Source organism: Artibeus jamaicensis, unplaced genomic scaffold (genome assembly GCF_021234435.1).
Source record: "Artibeus jamaicensis isolate MK-2021 breed Jamaican fruit bat unplaced genomic scaffold, CSHL_Jam_final contig_1686, whole genome shotgun sequence".
Lineage (NCBI taxonomy): Eukaryota > Metazoa > Chordata > Mammalia > Chiroptera > Phyllostomidae > Artibeus > Artibeus jamaicensis.
Window position 1 is genome coordinate 119,131 of NW_026521327.1, and position 20,856 is coordinate 139,986.

The following is a 20,856-nucleotide window of genomic DNA, read 5'->3' on the forward strand; positions in this document are numbered from 1 at the left end:
ATTCTATTAACTAACTTAATGTAAGACCTCTGAGGGAAGCTGAGACAGCAGATTCAATATGACTTCTCAACCTGATTTTTGTTCCTAATGTTACCGAACAACAAGAGGTGGTGCGACGGAGGGGCAATACAATATTTGGCCCACCTAGGGATGCCCAAAACTGCTATACAACAGGGGCCCCTCCCAAAACCAAAATACTAGAATCTACTGGGCCCTTCTGTCCGCCGCCAATTGGAAAGACATCTCTTAATGCCAGAGATTTGTGAAAAGGAAACAAAATGTTTATTTAATGCTATTCAGGCCTAATGCCTCCACTAAAATATCAAAGTCCTTTAGGGTATACACCTACACCCACACAGCGCTCCCCTTCTCCCACTGTCCCAACTCCGGTACCGTAAATCAGGAAAAGAGCACACGTCTGTGTTGCAGGCCGCTGGCACCGTCAGCTGTGTCACTGTGCAGGATCTCGAGTTAATCCAAAGTACTGTGGTACCCTCTCATGGTCCACTGGCAAGAGTCCTTTGTACCCAGTTCCAGTCAAAGTCTCTCTTGCTTTTCAGGCCCCGCAGCCAAAGGGGGCACCCCAAAGCCACGTGGGCCTCTTCTACCAAAGCTGCAAGAGTCCGCACCCTGCCAAAACCACGTGGCTCCCTCTTTCACCTCACCAAGAGGGGGTCCTCACTCTGCTGAAACCGCGTGGCTCTCCCCCATCTGGCCAAGCGGGGACCCTTCATGTCCTGGAGCCAGTCTTTTCCAAGCTCTCACGCAGGCCTTCTCGCTCAGGAGCGCAGCCCCTAGTTACATTCTGAGTCCAAGCCCTTCTCACTCCAGAGAGCAGCCCTTAGTTCCCATCTTGAGTCCCTCAAGTTCTATCCTCAGTCCCTGCTAATTCCATCTTGAGTCCCCCCAGTTCCATCCTGAGTCCCTGCTAGTTCCTTCTCCCTGGCTCCAAACTTGGCCACTGCTATTTAACATTATCTATGAAACTAGTTAAAGGTTATAGATATGTTAAATAACCATTCCTCCAGAGGTTAGCTCCAAAACTGTTGCTATGCAAAATAGCTCTCAATGGCTTGGCTCCATTCATCCCTTCCCCCTGGGGGGGCGGGCGGTGAGGACATCTTATATGTCTCTCCAATATTTCTATACACTTTGAATTCTGGACACCTTTCCAAATCTTTTTTTTTTGGGGCCCCCCTGGTTGCACCCTGTATCACTAAGGCTAGTCATAATTCTTTGGATACACTTTTGAAATTTATTCTTTCCATATGTACCAATGAAACAGCAGTTATGATGAGAACTCTCTAAAAGTTTTCCAATTTAGAAGTTTCTTTAATTCAAAGGATACATTATCTGACCATTTCACAAGTAGGATCAATTAATCTCAATAGCGACTGAAACCATAAGGTTTTGTGGGGGGGGGGGTAGCTTAATCAAGGAAGTAAGAGCAGTCCACAAGAGGGTACAAAGGATGCAGCCTTCATAACATCCAAAAGCTCACTCCCAGGGTAGTCTAAGACAGTGAAAAGTCCTACATTGTTACAGGTGGTAAAGCAACAAAGGCTGATAAGACAAAGGCCCCTTAGGGACTGGCATCCCTCATGACAAATTCTCCTAAGAGCTAGCATGGTCGAATAAAAAGGTGAGAAAATGCCAGTGAAGTGGCTACAGTGGCCCGGTCAAGTCCCAGGTATTCCCCTGTCCTTCAATCCTACTGGATACGGCTTCCTGGAACCCCCAGTCTATATGCCCAGGTGCCAAATGCAAGCAAATCTGTGCACTGTCGGGATGGCAGAGAGGAAAGAGGAGGTCAAATTCATGCTCTCAAAACAGAATAAAACACTGTGGACAAAGGAAAACTATCTCAGGAAGGAAGATCAATGGAAAAAGAAATAAACAAGAGTCACAGATTTTCTCCTGCCAACCTAGAGAAAGGACTGTCAACAGTTGTAACTTCCACAAAACCTCGGAGACAGAAATCAGGGAGGCCAATAGGATAAATGCTTATTACCTCTTGTCAGCATTTTGTCAGACATCACATCGTTCTCAGCTACAGCAGTTGCCAGGAGCTAGTGCTGCCCCAACCAGTCAGTTCTCCTGGCTTACTTGCCGAAACTGTCAGGAAAGAAAAATGCTACTCTACCTTTCGAGGTTTTTCTGGTTGGTCTAATCAACCTGACAGAGACATTAGCAGGAGAAAAACAAACTTTAGTGACATGCATACCTCCTGTATACATGGGACGGACCCAGGAAAACTGAGTAACTCACCAAATTGATGAAGACAGCACGATAAATACCACTTTCACCTAAAAACAAAAGAAGACCTTGGGGGTGAAGACAGTTGAGGGAGGTTACCAGGAAGGAAAAGCACAGTAAACAAGGGCAACATTGTTATGTAGATGTAAATCCATGCCTTCTCCATTGATATTGAAAGCCAGTCGGGTTCAGTGAAGCAAATGCCAGTACAGGTGGAGATTTCCATTAAAAACAAATGTCCTTTACAAAGGGCTACTTCCACTTCGTTTTCCGAGCTTCTCCCATGTCTGTTATGTCTTAAAAATAATCAGCCTAAAATAATCCTTAAGGAGACATATTCTGGGATGACAAATTCTGCTTCCATACAGTGGCAAAGAGGTTAGTACTTATTCCTAGAAAGTTTCAATGAGGGACTAGGGCATGAATATTGGTCTGGAGAACACAGGAATTTCCCTAGTGTGGGGCGTTCAGGCACCCCAAGGATATCTACAGGGAACGAGATGATTCCCTCTTCCCCTCCCCTCCTTCCTTTCCTCATCTGTTGGTGTGTCAACGTAAGAAATCTCCAAACCTGTAAGAGTTTTTACGAGTTTATTTCAACCAAATTGACAACAATTAGTGGGAAGTAAAATGTCAAAGGATTGAGAAAGTGCTCCAGAGAATGGCAGTTACACATCTTATTTTATACATTACAATCAAAGGAAGAGGCATAAGGGAGTTATATGAAATTCACTGGTGATAGATTAGGTAGATTACATTCGTGGGTATAATTGTTATTGGTAGACAGTCTGTCCAGAGTGGTGGGGAGTCTCCCGGATCAGCCAAGATGGCAGGAAGGGGAGGTTCTTAAACTGAGCACACAAAGGCTAGCAAGGTAATTGGGTAGGAAAAAGCCCTCGCCTCATTTCTGGTACCTGACGGGGGGTAGAAACAGTGTAAGGTAGGCACATGTGCCATAGAAGTCAAAATGGTGCAGGGGGAGGTACAAGATAAAAAAACCTGTCAGTGTATCCTGGGGAAAGAAGGGATTGGTTGGGAGGTAGACCCCCACTCCCCCAGAAGGATGCAAAAGTTTGGGAAGTTGATTCATCATCGTGAGAAAGTGCCTGGTCCATCCCACACCCAAACTAGTATAATCCCAGGGGAACAACGAGGCTTCTTGCTTGGGGCTCACTGGCTCAGGGCCTACACTGGCACGGTGCACTGGCCTGTTTTCTTCATGGACAACATGTTCTTAGCAGCTTCCCACCGGGAGCCACTCTCGTGCTCTTGGTCACCTGGTGATGCATTTGCAGGTGCATTCACATGCTCTCATCCAGGAGCACACAACCTTGTGACCCTATTGGCTGCAGGCCCTTGGCTGCATGGGCTCTACACACAGGAGCCAGGAGGGACCCTGAAATGAACAGCATCCAGATATACTAAGTTACACTACCTGAATGTGCACTATGACTGCTTAGCAGCCACCCGCAGGCACCAAAGTACTGTACTTTAAATTGAAGCAGGATCTTTTGATACTGACTTTTGTCTTGGTCTTGCAGAGGGGATGAGCTTTGAGACAGGAGTCTGCCATTCTCCAGATCACACAGCACCTGAATAAAACCTCTTTATTTTTTGCCCTGACTGATGTGCCTCAGTGGATTGAGCGCCAGCCTGCGTACCAAAGGGTTCCCAGTTAGATTCCCGGTCAGAGCACATGCCAAGGTTTCAGGCAAGGTCCCCAGTAGGGGACGGTGTAAGAGGCAACCACACATTGCTGTTTATCTCCCTCTGTCTCTCTCCCTTCCCTTCTCTAATAAATAAATAAATAAAATCTTTATTTATTTTTTTAAAAACCTCTTTACTGCCCTGGCTGGTGTAGCTCAGTGGATTGAGCACAGGGCACATGTGAATCAGGACACGTGAATCAGATGATCACAGTTTGATTCCCAGTCAGGGCGCATGCCTGGGCTGCAGGCCAGTTCCCAGCGGGGGACCCACGAGAGGCAACCACTCATTGGTATTTCTCTCCCTCTCTCCTTCCCTTCCCCTCTAAAGATAAATAAATAAAATCTTTTTTAAAAAATAAAAAATAAAAACCTCTTTACTTTTACACCACCATCCGCCTCACAAGTCTGGTTTTTGTGGTGACAGGTAGCCGACCTCCATTTTTTGTTTGGTTCCACAGACACATACTTCTATTATATTTGTGGGTATAGTCAACAATTAACATAATAATTACAATGAGGGGATCCAAGGTGTTTGTGCTTTGAGGAGTGGGGTGAGAGGAAATTACTTTGATATCCCAAAGGTATGCTATCCTAGATGCAAAAAAAAAAAAAAAAGCATCAGTTAAAGTGAAGATTGACCTTAAGGAAAAATACTGTCCGAGGACATGACTACTTGCCATGAACCACTTTTAGTTACTAGAAATTTTTAATTTCAGACCATCCTATGTGGTTACTTTGGTCTCAGAGTTTGTAACACCACCACGCAGGTCTCCCATGAGCTTGTCAGGTTTAGTGAGTAACCCCCTTTTGTCCACAGTTCATTTATTCATTCCGTCAGCATTCCTTTACCAAATATTTACTTCAGGCTGTGCAAGGACTGGACCAGGCCTTAGGGGAACAGGAGGAGAGGACATGGTATCCGTCCGCAGGAAGATCACAGTTTACTGGGGAAGACAGACAGAAAAATCACGCGAGAGTCAAGCATTAACGGAGGCATGTACAGGATGCTGCAGGGTCACCAAGGGACAACTGGCTAACCCTACCTGCGGGCGTGGGGTTCACCAAGGTGGTGACAGTTGAGTCAGGCCTTGAAGGACGAGCAAGAGTTTCCCAGGCAGACCAGGAGGAGCAAGAGCCTTCCAGCAGAGGGAAGAGCAGGGGCAAAGACACGGAGCCGTGAGGGAGCACTGTAGGATTTTCAGCTGCGGGAGCAACATGATCAGATTGGGTCATTCCTTGACTCAACGTATGTGCGCTGTGCACTACGCTGGGTGGTGGGGTGACGGCAGGGAAGAAACCGAGTCCCTTAACTCACGCGGCTTACACTCTGCGTGTTGGAGAGATCCACACAGAGTGAAGGGATACAAAGAAAGTGGGGTGTGATAATAGAGAGGGGGCAGAGGGTGGTTTCAGACAAGGGTGGCCAGAGAAGGCCTTCCTTCCTGCCCAGGGGACATCTGAGCAGACTGAAGTGAGGCAGCAGGCCTTGCTAATGGATGGGGAAAGCTCACACCAGGCAGCGGGAACTGCAGGGGCAAAGGCCCTGGGGTGGGAACGTGTTTGGTGTGACATAGGAACAAGCAGGTGGGACTGGGAAGGACTGGAGCAGCACGACGGGGTCGGGTGGGGGGTGAAGTTGGTAGGAGAGGGGCTGGGTGAGGTACAGAAAGACCCAGCCAAGTAGGGCCTTGTGGACCACTGCAAGGGGTAGAGATCTTCCCCTTGTGGATGGGATGGGGAGTGTTTGCTGAGGCTGCGTGTTGCGGTATGAGAGGAAAGGGAGGTGTTGGGATGATGCAAGCATTTTCACCCAAGCAACTGGAAGGATGGAGATGCTGTTAAGCGAGGTGGAAGAGATGGGGGGCAGGAAGATGAGGAGGACCCCACTTTGGACGTGCTGTGTGAGAGACCCATTCGATGTCTCAAACTGGAGCTTTGAGAAGGCGGCTGGATGGGTCTGCATGGAACCTGAGCAGGAGCCAGGACAGCAGTGCTGGTGCACAGGGGGCAGTTAAAGACCTGAGGCGGGATGTGATCCTGGAGGGAGGGAGTGCACAGACAGAAGCGGTCCAAGGCCCAAACCCCGTGGCTCTCCAACCCCCGACTCTAGAGCACAGGTGGCAAACACAAGGCCTGGGGACCGAATCCAGCCCTCCACTTTGGTTTATCCGGCCCAGCACGGTGGTTTTACCCGGTGGCAGCACCGAGCCCCTTGCCCCTAGTTAAGAAGTAGTTACATTTATACCATCCTAAAATCACATTCGGCCCTTTGAAGGCATCCGCAAGGCTGATGTGGCCCCTGGTGAAAATGAGTTGGACACCCCTGTTCTGGAGGATAAAGAGAGCAGGAGCTAACGGAAGGCACTGACTGATCGTGTAGTGAGATTAAAGGACAACCAACAGAGCCTGGCGTCCCAGAAGCCAAGGGAAGAAAGAGTTACAAGGAGAACAAGTTGATAGCTATATCAAATTATCACAGGTGGGCACAGGTCACCAGGTTCTTGGTGATTGTGGGCAAAGAATTGAACTGAACACACAGAGAGTTTATAGCAGAAAGAGGGAGAACAGATTTATTAAGTGATAGTACACTCCACAGAACATGGGAGCAGGCCAACTCTGAGCAGAGATTGACCTCAGGTGCTGGAGGGATTCTATTCTTAAAGGCAGATATTTCCTGGCTAGTTTTGGCAGAGTTTTATTGTGCATGTACAAGTAGTTGTATGACTTTAAAACTACTGCACATGTGGCCTCCCATGATTTTCTTTGATTGTCCACTGGGGAAGGGGGTGGCACAATGTTAATTCATTATAAAGCTATTACACTGAAGCAGAGGTCATGTAGCATCTTCTGCACAGGTGCATTTTTGATTCATCGTGATTCAGTGCTTTTCCAGAAGGTGGGAACGACTGGTGGTAGAACAGGGTCTCTGTCCTGTATCCATGTCCTTTGTCTTAGCCCTGGGGCACCTCTGGGGTACACTCCTTCCTGGCTATCTCCTGCCTCAAAATGCTGCCAAGAGGCCCAGTAAGGTAACGACTCACCACTGGATTGAACAGCAGGAAGGTAGAACACAAAACTAAGTATCCACATGCAAAAAATTAAAATAAATTGGAGCGTTATCTTACACTATACACAAAAATCAACTAAAAATAAAGATTCAAACATAAGACTTGAAAGTATAAAGCTTCTAGAAGAAACATAAGAGAAAATCTTTATGACATCGGTCTTGACAGAGATTTCATGGAAATGACACCAAAAGCACAAATGAACAAATAGAACTACATCAACCTAAAAGGCTTCTATACAGCAAAGGAAACAATTAACAGAATAAAAATGCAATCTGTAGAATGGGAGAAAATATTTGCAAACTATATATCTGATAAGGGAGTAGTCTCCAAAATATGTAAAGAATTCCTATAACTCATCAGTTTAAAAAAAAACTAACAACCCAGTTAAAAATGGGCTAAAGATTTGATTAGACATATCTCAGACACATACAAGTGCTCAACAGATATAGGAAAAGATACTCAATGTCACTAATCATCAGGTAAGTGCAAATCAAAACCACAATATCACCTCAAACCTGTTAGGATACCTATTAACAACAGCAGCAACAATAACAAGAACAAAAGACAAGAATTGTTGGTGAGGATGTGGAGAAATTGGAACCACTGTATACTGTTGGCACAGCTGCTAAGGAAAACAGTATTGAGGTGCCTCAAAAATTTAAAAATGAGACTTCTGGCCAAGATGGCGGTGTAGGTGGATACACTTCACCCCCTTGCAAAACCAAAAGAAGGACCACCACCAGTGTAAAAACAAAAAACAAACCAGAACTGCCAGAAAATCAAACTGTATGGAAGTCTGACCACCAAGGAATTAAAAAAGAAACATTCACTTTTTGGGTTAAAGTGAAACCTGAAAAGCTAGTGTTCATGCTTCCTGTCACCTACCGGACCCAATAAGCAGAGATAGGGAATGAATCTATGGGTGCTTTATTCGGATGGCCAACTATCTGAGAAGACTGTGGGTTCGTACCCTAGTGGACCATCTTAAATTCCATTTTAAACCAACCTTTTTTATACCGAGTAGAAAAGTGTGGGCAAGGGGATTGGAATTCAGGGAAAAAATCAATCATATAAAAAGCTGCGGCATTCTTTCATCTGCGCCCTGGGCAGTGGGCATCTCACCCTGGAGAACAATGGCTCAGATACCATCTCGACTGCTTGCAGTCCTCCTGAGACACAATAGTGGTACTGTTTACCATCTCCTGGAGTCAAGTTGAGCATATCTTCAGATCCTGAAACAATAGCTTTTATATACATTGATTTCTAAGCTTACTAGCTATTACCTGAAACTAAAATTTTTCCTGCATTTGAGTCCCCCATCAGTATGAGGGACAGAGACAGGCAGCTGGGGCAGAGAGGACACATGTCAAGTCAGCGGCTGGCAGACCCAGGGGTTCCATATTCACCTGTGGGTGAACCAGGAAGAACAACTAGGTGGTGAGATACTCAGCAGAACCCAGGGTTCTAGCACAGGGAAATAAAGCCTCAGAACCTCAGGCTATAAAAACCTGTGGGATTTGCAGCAGTGGGAGAAACTCCCAGCCTCACAAGAGAGTTCACTGAAGGGGCCTATGGGGTCCCAGAACATACACAAGCCCACTCACCTGGGAATCAGCACCAAAAAGGCACAATTTGCTTGTGGGTACTAGGGGAAGTGACTGAAAGTGAGATGATTGCTGAGGAAGTGACATTATTCCCTCTCTGACCCCTCTCCCAAAAACAGCACCACAACACAGCAACCTGGGTTGCCCTACCCTGGCAAATACCTAAGGCTCTGCCCCTTCCAATATAACAGGCATGCCAAAACAAAGAAATATGGGCCAAATGAAAGAACAGATCAAAACTCCAGAGAAAGAACTAAGCAACAAGGAGAAAGTCAAGCTATCAGATGCAGAATTCGAAACACTGGTAATCAGGATGCTCACAGAAATGGTTGAGTACGGCTACAAAATAGAGGACAAAGTGAAGGCTATGCAAAGTGATAAAGAAACATATATAGGGAACCAACAGCGAAGGGAAGAAAAACAGGAGTCAAATCAATTATTTGGAGCAGAAGGAGTAAATATACTTTCGACCAGAACAGAATGAAGAAACTAGAATTCAAAAAAATGAGGAGAGGCTTAGGAACCTACAGGACAACTTTAAATGTTCCAACATCTGAATCATAAGGGTTCCAGAAGGACAAGAGGAAGAGCAAGAAACTGAAAACTTATTTGAAAATGCAATGAAGGAGAACTTCCCCAATCTGGCAAAGGAAATAGACTTCCAGGAAGTCCAGGAAGCTCAGAGAGTCCTAAAGAAGTTGGACCCAAGGAAGCACACACCAAAGCACATCATAACTACATGACCCAAGATTAAAGATAAAGAGGGAATCTTAAAAGCAATAAGAGAAGAGGAGACAATTACCTACAAAGGAGTTCCTAGAAGACTACCAACTGGCTTCTCAAAAGAAACCTTACAGGCAAGAAGAGGCACAAAAGAAATATTCAAAGTCATGAAGGGCAAGGAACCACATCCAAGATTATTCTGCCCAGCAAAGCTTTCATTTAGAATGGAAGGGCAGATAAAGTGCTTCTCAGATAAGGTCAAGTTGAAGGAGTTCGTCATCACCAAGCCTTTGTTATATCAAATGTTAAAGGGACTTATCTAAGAAAAAGAGGATAAAAAATATGAACACTAGCCCTGGCTGGTGTAGCACGGGCCTGAGAAGCAAAGGGTTGCTGATTCATTTCCCAATTGGGGCACATGCCTGGGTGTCTGGCCAGGTCCCCAGTGGGGGACACATGGGAGGCAGCCACACATTGATGTTTCTCTCCCACTCTTGTTCCTCCCCTTCCCCTCTACCTAAAAATAAAGAAAGAAAATATTTTTTAAAATATGAACACGAAAATGACAACAAACACAACTGTCCACAACTGAACCTAAAGAAAAACAAACTAAGCAAACAACTAGAACAGGAACAGAGTCACAAAAATAGAGATCACATGGAGGGTTATCACCAAGGAGGGGGAGGGAGAGAAGGAGAGGAAAAGTACAGAGATTAAGAAGCAGAATTAGTAGGTAAAGAATAGACAGGGGGAGGTTCAGAATATTATAGGAAATGGGGAGGCCAAAGGATTTATATGTATGACCCATGGACATGAACTAAGGGGGTGGGGATTGCTGGAGGGAGGGGTGTGCAGGGTAGAGGGGCATAAAGGGAAGTAAAAAAGAATGGAACAACTATAATAGCATAATCAATAAAATATAGTTAAAAACACAAAATGGAATTACCATGTGATGTAGCAGTCTTGGTATTGAGCCAAGAGAATTGAAATCTGGCTCTCCAAGAGATAGCAGAAATCCTATGTTCGTTGTAGCACTGTGCACAACAGCCAAGATGTGGAAACAACCTATATCTCCATCCACAGATGGATAAAGAAAATATGGTATGTAAAGTCAATGCAATATTATTCAGTCTTAAAAAAGGAAGGAAATTCGCCATATGCGACAACATGGGTGAACCTTTAGGACATCATGCTACATGAAATAGGCCAGTCACAAAAGGACAAATACTATGTGATTCCTGTTAGATGAGGTATCTAAAATTGTCAAACTCATAGAAGCACAGAACAGAATGCTGGTTGTAAAGGGCTGGGGGTAGGGGAAAATGAGGACTTGCTAATCTATGGGTATCAAGTTTCAATGATGCAAGATGAATAGAAATCTGCTGTACGACATTGTGCCAACAGTAAGCACTACTGTATTGTACACTGAAAAATCTGTTAAGAAGTTAGATGTCCTGTTAAGTATTCTTCTTTTTTAAGAGTTTATTTGAGCCAAACTGACAACATACACCAGGGAGTAAGAACTCAAATGCTCCTCATGTTAAGTGTTCTTACCACGATAAAATAAAATTATTTAATTTTTTTTAAAGATTTTATTTATTTCAGAGAGATGGGGATGGAGAAGGGAGGGAGAAAGAGAAGGAGTGAAACATCAGTGTATGGTTGCCTCTAGCACACCCCACACTGGGAATATGGTCTGCAACCCAGGCATGTGCCCAGACTGGAAATCAAACTGACCATGCTTCGGTTCGAAAGCTGTGCTCAATCCACTGAGCTACAGCAGCAAGGAATTTATTTAATTTTTTAAAAATTTAGGGATATGAATGCCAACAAGAGAATGAAGCTTCCAGATAACATATTTCCTCTGCCAGGAAATAAGATTTTTCTTGAATGCCAACAATCATTCAAGCTCACTAGTTTCCTCAAATGAAATAGTTTGATCCAATAAACTAACCTCATTGATAAACTCCAATCCCAAGCCCTGGACAGGTAGCTCACAGTTTGTTAGAAATAAAGCAAGTCTTGCCCTGAAAGGTATGGCTCAGTGAATTGAGTGCCAGCCTACAAACCAGAGGGTCATTGGTTCTATTCCCAGCTAGGGCACATGCCTGGGTTGTGGGCCAGGTTCATAATTGGGGCTGTGAGAGAGGCAACCAATCTATGTTTCTCTTGCACATCAATGTTTCTCTCCATCTCTTTCTCCCTTCCTTCCCCTCTCTCTAAAAATAAATAAAAACTTTAAAATAAAACAAATAAAGCAAGTTTTCAAGCTAAAGGAGCAACCCCATGTACCTAGCAAGAAAAATGAAAACAAATCCACACCCAGACATTGTAATAAAACGGTAGAGAATCAGAAGAAAAAAATCTTAAGAGATAAGATAGAAAACCAACATATAAAGCAACAATAAATAACTACAGCCCTGGCTGGTGTGGTTCAGTGGATTGAGTGCTGGCCTGCAAACCTAAAGGTCACAAATTTAATTCCCAGCCAGGGCACATTCCTGGGTTGCAGGCCGAATTCCCAGTTGGAAGCATGTGAAAGACAACCACACACTGATGTTTCTCTACTTCTCTTTCTCTCTCCCTTCCCTTCTGTCTAAACTAAATAAATAAACTCTAAAAACAAAACAAAAAGAATAACTACAGACCTCAAAAAAGATACTTGAGATGATATAATAAGTGTTAAGAAAAACAAAAGTCAATCAAGAATCCTATACTCATTCAACAAACTCAGAAAGTATAATAAATTTATTTTTTTAAACTCAGTACTTACTACATGCTAGGTATTTTTCTAAATGCTTGGGATACACAGCGAATGAAACAGAAATCTATGCCCTCAGGGAATTGACACTATACTGGAGAGAGAAAGGAAACAAAGAGGGGAATTATATAATAGGTAAAAACAGGTAAAGGGATTGAGATACTGGGGAAGGAAATGGGTTGAAAGTTATTAAAGCGGCCTTGGCCAGGTAGCTCAGTTGCTTAGAGTGTCGTCTGGATTGCCAAGGTTGTGAGTTCCATACATAATTAGAGCACACAGAAAATCAACCAATGAATGCATAAATAAGTGGCACAACAAATCAATGTTTCTCTTCCCCTTCTTCTCTTTCTCTAAAATCAATTTTTAAAAAGAAAGTTATTAGCCCTGGCTGGTGTGCTTCAATGGCTTGAGCACTGGACTGAAAACCAAAGGGTTGCTGGTTCGATTCCCAGTCAGGGCACATGCCTGGGTTGTGGGCCAGGTCCCCTAGCAGGAGGTACAGGAGAGGCAACCATACCTTGACGTTTCTCTCCTCTTTCTCCCTCCCTTTCCCTCTCTCTAAAAAATAAATAATTTTTTTAAACTTTCATTTAAAAAATTTGTAAGGAAACCACCAAGAAAGGAGAAAAAGAGCAAAAAGAAATGAGTAGAAGACTTTGCAAAACCTAAATGTTACCCTGGCTGGGTGGTTCAGTTAGTTGAGTGTCGACCAGTCACTAAAAGGTTGTGAGTTCAATTCCAGGTCAGGGCAAATACCTAGGTTGTGGGTTCAATCCCTGGTTGGGGTATATACAGGAGGAAACCAGCCGATGTTTCTCTGTCTCCCTTCCTCTCTCTCTAAAATCAATACACATATCCTCTAGTGAAGATTTTTTAAAAACATAAATTTGTACTCTTTATTTTTTTTAATTTATTTATCTTTAGAGGGGAAAGGAAGGAGAGAGGGAGAGAAACATCAATGTATGGTTGCCTTTCATGCATCCCCTGCTGGGAACTGGCCTGCAGGGAACCGGCCTGCAACCCAGGCATGTGCCCTGACTGGGAATCGAACCGCAATTGTCTGGTTCGCAGGCCTGCGCTCAATCCACTGAGCTACACCAGCCAGGGCTAAATTTGTACTCTTTATATAAATAGGAGATTTAAAGAATGAAACCCAAATTGACTTATAACCATAACATAAAAAAGTGAATGTTGTGATAGGAAATACTGGAGTTAAAGCACTGAAAACTCCGCATATTATTTAAAAGAATAATGTAGTTAATTTTTAACTCTAAACTTATTAAAAATTACACATGCATGTTGAGCTTTGCACAGAGGCAGTGCTGTAGCCAATGAGGTTTATCCCAGGTGTGATTATTGCTAATTGAAAAAAAAGTAGAAGTGGATGTTGAAAAATGCTTAAATGGCATAAATCTCATTTATTTAAAACAGTATTTCTCACCTCTATCAAAGTGAAGAGTGCAAAAAATAAAAGTGGTGCTTTATTGAGTTGTTATTAACCATGGGAACAGTATTGCCACGTGTCCACACTCCATGACTCATGCCTGTGAACCCAACTTACACATGCCAAATCCATTCTACCGCCCTTCACAGAACAGTCCTGAAACTTAATCAAATAAAGCTACTGTACACAACATTTACATTAGAAAAAGACAGCTGAATGCAGGAAAACCAGGGGTGCTGTTCCCTTTAGGTAAATTTTGCTCCACAGTTGGGACGTCTTAGCCTCCTCAAGGCAAAACAGCAGAAGAACCCACAAGGGGACAAGAGAATGGTCAAAAACATGTCCAAGAGGGTTAAGGAGTCCTCCAGCACCCCAACTCTGCAGACTGTGTAGCCACCAATGACAACGGTGGAATTAGCAGAGTACCAGGCGACATTTCCACTGTGGATGCTGTGGATCCTGGGGTGGTGGCTGGATATCCCTGTGGACAAGAATACAACATCAAAAGAGGGCAAGGAGGAAAAATCTCAGGAGTTGGAAAACCAATTCTCTTGCCCTTCCTCCCCTGCCACCACATGTTGAAATTTTAAATCAACACTAAAAAGACAGGAAAAACAAACAAAACATACGCCAAAAAACTAAAAATATGGCCTGGCCATGTAGTTTGGTTATAGCTCCATCCTAATGTGCCAGGGTTGTGAGTTTGATCACTGATCACAGCTCATACAGGAATCAACCAATGAATACATGGATGGGTGGAAGAATGAATTAATGTTTCTCTTTCTCTCTCTCCCTTCCTCTCTGTCTAGAATCGATGCATAAAAATTTTTAAAAAAAACTAAAAACACATCCCTAAATAGCTAATCAGTTCATAAGAAAATCTTAATAAGAATCATGAAAAGGTTAAAATTGATCACAATAAAATAAATATAAAAACATGTGAGATGCATCTAAAATGGAACAATGAAGAAATTTATAGTGTAAAATGCACTTTAAAAAACATTCCAAAATAATGCATTGGGCATTCAATTTGTGAAGCTACAGAGACAGCAGAAGAAACCTAACAGGGACAAAAAATAATAGAGAAGAGCAAAAATTAATAAAACAAAACAAATGCACATAAAATGGAAAAGATCAACAAAACCAAAAGCTGGTTCTTTAAAAAGACTAATATAATAGACATACCTCTATCAAGATTAAGCTATTTAAAAAGATGAAAGATATGTTGGTTTGGCCAAAAAGTTCATTTGTTGTTGGTTTTTTTCTGTAAAATGGTTCTAGTAGCACTTAGTTGTGCTTAACTTCATTTGAAACAATTTAGTTAGATTGTATTGTCATAGCTGTCATATCAGCATACATTTTTTAAAAACTTATCAAAATTGGTGAATTTTTGTGTAGCTATTTTAATATTGAAGATGGAAGAAAATACGCAGTTTAGACATATTGTGCTTTATTATTTCAAGAAAGGTAAAAATGCAACTGAAATGCAAAAGAAGATAAGATTTCTTCAGTGTACGGAGAAGGTTCTGTGACTGATTGTGTCAAAAGTGGTTTCCAAAGTTTCGTGCTGGAGATTTCTCATTGGACAATGCTCCACTGTCAGACCCGTTGAAGTTGATAATGACCAAATTGAGGCATTAAATGAGAACAATCAACATTATACCACGTGGGAGATGGCTAACACACTCAAAATATCCAAATCCATAAAGTTATTGGTGAAAATGAAAAATGTGTCATTTATTTTATGGACTTTTTGGCCAACCCGATATATAGGTAATATCAAAGAAAAGACACAACTACAGATTAAAGACATACAGGATACTTTGGAAACATGGATAATGAACATGTTTTCATCTGCACATTGAAATCCCACTAAAATGATAATAGGTAATTATAAAAGAGATGGACCCACAAGGACATAAAACTTGCTTAGCTGCATGGAGGACTTAGGAAACTATACTCATGAGGGAAGCCAACGTGCAATAAGCCCGTTTTTGGTGCAGAAACTCAGAAAGGTTCAGGAACTGAAGGTATCTGTGTAAACAGTATTTTTTTAATTTTTTAAAAATATATTTTATTGATTATGCCATTACAGTTGTTCTATTTCCCCCCTTCATTCCCCTCCACCCTGCACACCCCCTCCCCCACAATTCCCCCCTTTAATTTATGACCACGTGTCTCAAGTTCTTTAGATTCTATATTTCCCCTACTTTTCTTGCCTTTCCCCCTGTCTATTTTCTACCTACCATCTATGCTACTTATTCTCTGTACCTTCTCCCCCCTCTCTCCTCCTCCCACTCCCCTGTTGCTAACCCTCCATGTGATCTTCATTTCTATGGTTCTGCTCCTGATCTAGCTGTCCTTTTAGTTTGTTTTTGTATTCCAAGCCATGAAATCCAAAGACCTACAACCAAGATTGCTCTATCCAGCAAAGCTCTCATTTAGAATGGAAGGGCAGATAAAGTGCTTCTCAGATAAGGTCAAGTTAAAGGAGTTCATCATCACCAAGCCCTTATTATATGAAATGTCAAAAGGACTTACCTAAAAAAAAGAAGATGAAAAAGATGAACAGTGAAAGTACAGCAAATTCACAGTTATTAACAACCACACCTAAAACAAAAATAAATAGTATTTATCATTACGTGCAACAACTATACTGTGCTAGGAAAGGATCTATGATTTCTATTGGCCAAAATCATGGCTAATATTGCTATGGTTTATTGCTTACATTCCTAATTGAGGGACATACTAAATTTCATTTAATGGTTAGTGAAAATAAAGATGTAATTTTTCCATCCAAGCTCACAATTTCATACATGCACGAATTATGACCCAGCAATTCCACTTTGAGGCCAATATCCAACAGAAATACTTGCATGCAGAAACATAGACAACAATGTACAAAGCAACATTATGATCGGCAAAAACTGGAAACAATACAAATGGTCAAAGACAGTACAGTGCCATCTAGCAAACGGGGGAGTCCAAGAAAGGAGAAATGAAGTTTCAGGACAACATCTGTGTAGCAGGCCTAAAAATCACTCAGTCCTTACAAGAGTAGAAGGGTAAATGGCAGGACGAAAGATGTCTCCAGACTAAACAAACAAACAAAAAACCTAATAGACTACCTGACTGATTTGAGTTTAAGGAGTAGAATTTTACATCTCTGAAGGGACTGGCTGAAAAATTAGCAGCGGGAGCCCTGGCAGGGTAGCTTTGGTTAGAGCACTGTCCCAATGTGCCAAAGTTGCAGATTCAATCCTCAGTCAAGGCACATACAAGAATCAATCAATGAGTGCATAAATAAGTGGAACAACATATCTATGTTTCTCTCTCTCTCTTTCCCTCTCTCTAAAATCAATAAAGATAAAAATAAATTAGTAATGGGTACAAGGAAAGAAATCAATCAAACAAAATAACTGAAGTAATCATTAACTCCAGGAAAAACGAAGTTTCACATATGAAAAAAGCATAATAATACTATATGTCTCAACTATGAACAACATTTATATAGTTATAATAATGGTAACACTAATGATTTAATAAAAAATATAACACTGCAGCCCTGGCTGCTGTGGCTCAGTGGATTGAGCGCTGGCCTGTGAACCAAAGGAATGCCAGTTCGATTCCTGGTCGGAGCACATACCTGGGTTGCAGGCCAGGTCAAGTCCCCCGTGGGGGGTGTGTGAGACACAACCACAAACTGATGTTTCTCTCCCTCTCTCCCTCCCTTCTTTTGTCTAAATAAATAAATAAAATCTAAAAATATATATAACGTTGGGATAATAAGTATATGCAAGAACAAGACTTCGCATTGTGAATAAATCTCGTTAGAAGTATTACTATTATTTACTTGTGGTTTGCCAGTCTGCCATGACTTGTGTAAGTTAATAACAGATTCTTTGTGAGCCAGAACCATTTTCTACAATGGACGTGTTTATGACATCATGAAATTCTCCAAAACATGTTTATTTTAATTTTTTTTAGAATTTTTATAAAGAATTTATTTATTTAGCTTTAGAGGGGTATGGGGGCAAGTCCTCTCAAGATAAATCTCAGTCATGTTTACTCTCACCTGTGGGGGCAAGGAGGGACTTTCCTCACAAGTCGCCCCATGTGCCACAGATGAGAGTAAACATGACTGAGACATGATCTGCTCGGGGAGGAGAGGTGGCCAGTTTCCCAGAGGAAAAAGGCCTTGAGCAGTGGCCAGTTTCTCAGGGGAAAAAGGTGTTGAGCCCCTTCCTCCAAAGGCTTTTATTGGGTTGTAATACACAGGATTACAGGGCAGCAAGGATCAAACAGTAGATAACATTTCAAAGAAATCTGAGGGCTTAGTCTGAGTCAGAGTCTGTCAGGAAGAGTTTTAGGGTTTCCTGTGTGAAGCCAGATTTTCCCCAAGACACGCTCTAGCAAGGCAAGGAGCTGCACCCCTCCCCAACAGGTATTCAGGCTTAAGGGGATTAGAGCCGGGAAGCACTTCTCCCAGGGAACATGGGGACTGGGGCTTTGTCAAAGCGGAGGGGGGGGGAGGGGGGCACAAGAGCCCATTGCTCCTTGTTGCAGTCCCCCCCCCAAGTTCTTCCATAATGGCCTCCCAAGTGATTTTGTCTGGCCTACGTTGACCCTCCTCTGAGGGGTCTTACCTGTCAAGGACTTCTGACCATGCTTTGGGGGCAGGGAGGAAACTGAGGCAGCATTTGCTACCAGAGACAAGCTTTGTCTCCTGTGGTTCACATTCCAGAGGTCACTGACTCATCCTTAGCCACAGGGGGTAGGAGTTATAATTCCTGAAACCAGGCAGAGCAGTCCACAAGAGGGGAAGGGAAGGAGGGAAGGAAAGAAATATCAATGTACGGTTGCCTCTTGTGTGCCCCCCACTGAGAACTGGCCTGCAACCCAGGCATGTGCCCTGACTGGGAATCGAACCGTGGTTGTTTGGTTCGCAGGCCCACACTCAATCCACTGACTACACCAGCCAGGGCCATGTTTATTTTTAACTGATTTTAGGGAGAGTGAAACATCGATGTGAACAAGAAACATTGATTGGCTGCCTCTCCTATATGCCCCAAATATGGATAGAACCAGTAACCTAGGTATGTGCCCTAACTGGGAATCGAACCCGCAACCTTTTGGTGTATGGGAAGAATTCCAACTGAGCCACCTGTTCACAGCTCCACATATTTTACAAGCTATTGGAGCTAATGCAGCCCTTAACACAGGATGAGTAAAGACAGGTTCTTTAGTAAAATATTATGACAAGAGCTGTTATCTCCTTACACTGAATGTCAGGGAGGCACAATAAAGCAGACACTCATTGCTTACAGTAAAGAGCAAAGTATAGTCAAATTCACTCTTACTTGGAAACACCTTCAAGATGATTATTCATCCCAATAAATTTAATTTTAAAAAAAGATGATTAGTAAGGTAACGAGGTTTTTTATTTAGGTAACAGGGTCTTAAATATTCTCCAGCTTTTTTATTAGTATTTTTAAATTAATAAATCCTTGTAAAAATTTAAATGAAATTCATTTTATTACTATTTATATTTAAAGAAATCTATAGTATAGTATGTAAGTGAACCAAGCATTTTAAGTCCCCAACACTGTTTTCTTTTTGTCCAATAATTGTCCATTTTTTCTTTTAATTGAGAGTGAACAGAATATTCAAATACTTGTGTTCTATATTTCCCCTCTCATACATTTTCTGACTCAACTTTTGTGCCTAAACAATGTATGGTGGATATGAGAACGCAATGCTCATCTTAAATAAAATTCAATAGATAACTCCTTTGTTTCTGTGTAAAACTGAGTGCAGTAGAAGAATTTTGTAAATTAATTAGGCAAACAACCTTTAGTGTTGAGTTTAAGATTTATGAAAAAAATCCAAATAGCTTCTTAAAATTGTAGGATTGCTAATTTTAAATTATTCATCTTAACATCATCAATAAAGCTTTTCTGTTTTTGAATACCCTGTTCCTAGCTGATGACAACAATTTCATTTTAAAACTCAACCGTTGTTAATTACTCATATAATTATCTCAACAATAGTTTAAGCTATTTGAAACAGTCAAAAGGCAAAGGATCTCTAATATCCATAAAGAGAAAACGTGAACTAGGAGATGTGTTAACATCAAATGCTTTTAAAAATCTTTGGGACACTCCCCAAGTTGAAAATAAAAACATATTCATTCTGAACCATTTTCTCCTTCAGTCTTAGTAGTTGTTTACCATACATAAAGAAACATTTCTGATATTAACTTTTTTCTTATATATCCTTTGATTTTTTTCATTTGGGGTTTTTATAGTTCCAAAATCCTCAAACCTGAATTTCTGTAAACTCATTTTCCCTAATTGTCTTCCTTTACTTCTATATCTATAAAATGTATTACTACGCTAATATCTGACATGAAATCTCTTCATGTTTTCATAATTTAACATAAACAATTTCATGTTGGTTAGGGTGACATCCCAATACACCAAGGTTGCTGTTAATCCCGTCAGGGCACAGGATGCAAGAATCAACCAATGAATGCATCAGTAAGTGGAACACCAGATTGATGGGGGTTTTTCCTCTCTCTGCCCCACTTCCTCTCTCTAAAAATCAGTAACAAAAATTAAAATACACATATATAACACAAACAACATTTCAAAGGTCAGGAAGGCAATTTTACATGCACATGAAATTGTTAAAAAACTGTTTGCTGGGTCATCTTTAATAATGCGACACGGAGAGGGCTTCCCTAGGTCCCTTCCTGTCCCACACACTAGTTCATAGTATTTTGACAATAGCTCCCTTCTACGAGCAGGTCCCCTCTCTAAATTTTTTCAGGCAGTTCAGGGTATGGTGAATAGTTATTCCTGAATCTTTTAATAATCAGCTTAAAATAATATAACAAAAGACTCATATTAAAGTGGCAACATGTTTCCCCTCAGAATCAAATATCGAAAATACAAGTTCCCTAGTGAGGTGATCTTTGGATAACAACAGGTTTGTCTGAGGAACACGTAGTCAAGTACAGCCCGCAGAACCTATGTTTTGATCGGAAAAATACTAACCTTCCAAAATTAGAGGATTATTTTATGTACTAGAACTCCTGGCCAGAAGCAGGTAACTGCTCTGTATGCCCGAATTTGTGGTCCACCAAAGAGTCAGTCTAGTTACAATGGCGGATTTGTTAATACATTGGTCCCCAACCTTTTTTTAGCACGAGGGACGGGTTTCCGTAAAACGTGGGCGGGGTCCGGGAGGTCAGGCGAGCCTTGAGCTTCCCTGCTCACCTCCTCCTTCG

The 20,856-nt window shown here is 42.0% G+C and overlaps 1 long non-coding RNA gene and 1 pseudogene across 1 annotated transcript; one reads left to right on the forward strand and one right to left on the reverse strand.

Moving 5' to 3' along the window:
* Positions 1–12,151: 12,151 nt before the first annotated feature.
* LOC128628071 (uncharacterized) lies at positions 12,152–20,789 on the reverse strand. Its single transcript, XR_008392411.1, has 3 exons — positions 20,624–20,789; positions 16,107–16,175; positions 12,152–14,046 (listed from the first exon to the last, which is right to left on the reverse strand). It is a non-coding gene; the product is annotated as an uncharacterized LOC128628071 (long non-coding RNA).
* LOC128628074 (uncharacterized) lies at positions 13,424–13,580 on the forward strand (annotated as a pseudogene).
* Positions 20,790–20,856: the final 67 nt, after the last annotated feature.